This window comes from Carlito syrichta, unplaced genomic scaffold, assembly GCF_000164805.1.
Source record: "Carlito syrichta isolate Samal-C Ts95f unplaced genomic scaffold, Tarsius_syrichta-2.0.1 Scaffold126539, whole genome shotgun sequence".
Lineage (NCBI taxonomy): Eukaryota > Metazoa > Chordata > Mammalia > Primates > Tarsiidae > Carlito > Carlito syrichta.
In genome coordinates this window covers 882-1,879 of record NW_007070635.1, presented here as the reverse complement: position 1 = coordinate 1,879, position 998 = coordinate 882, and the positions used below count along the sequence as shown (strand labels likewise).

Below are 998 nucleotides of genomic sequence, written 5' to 3'. Positions count from 1 at the left end.
CAGGAGCGGCCACTGCACTCCAGTCTGGGCGACAGAGTGAGACTCCAACTCAAAAACAACAACAACAACAACAACAAAATCATATAGGAATAGGTTACTAAAATCCTTAACATGTAATATTTCAGTGTGTTATTTCCTTAGAATAAAGATATTATTGAGTTCCTTTTGGGCCAGGCCGGGCTAGGCTAGTGGGTTTGACCTTCTCTCCCTTTGCACCGTGGACCTCTGCTGCAGCCATCCTCCGCCAGATCCTCGTTCAGACCAAAAAACACCCGAGCTTGATCTCCATCTTTGTATTTATTGGAGCTGGAGGCACTGGAGCCCCGCTGTATCTCATGCATCTGGCGATGTTCAATCCAGATATTAGTTGGGACAGAAAGAATAACCCAGGGCCCTGGAACAAGCTCCGGTCCCAGTGATCCATACAAATTCTACTCAATGAATGTGGATTACAGCAAACTGAAGAAAGAGGGTCCAGACTTCTAAATGCAATGTTTCACTATAAAGCTGCTGAGAATGAAAGTCTTGCAGAAGCCATCAGCAAAGTTTTCCACTTAACCAGGAAATAGTTTTCTAAATGCATGAAATCATTTTGATGTATTGTGTTGGGGATTCCACTGATTAATAAATATCTGAAACCAAGGCCGGGCGTGGTGAGCCATCACGCCTGGCCCATATCATTTTCAAATTCAGGAAACTTAACATTGAGATAATAATTTTACCTAATCAACAGTTCATATTTCAATGTAGTCTGTTGTCCCAAAAATATCCTTTATAGCAATTTTTTCCAGTTAGGTCCAGGATCCCATCCAAGACCACATATTTCATTTAGTTGTCATGTCTCTTGAGTGCCCTTTAACCCGTGCCTCTCTTTGTCATGCTTGACATCGATATTAAGAATACAGGCCAAGCTGGGTGTGGTGGCTCAAGCCTATAAACCCAGCACTGCTGGGCTTGGTGGCTCAGCCTGTAATCCCGTGCGTTTGGGAGGCTGAAGT

The 998-nt window shown here is 43.7% G+C and overlaps 1 pseudogene; it reads left to right on the top strand.

Annotated features, from left to right (window-relative positions):
- The first annotated feature begins 234 nt into the window (after positions 1–234).
- LOC110594701 lies at positions 235–486 on the top strand (annotated as a pseudogene).
- The last annotated feature ends 512 nt before the right edge of the window (positions 487–998 follow it).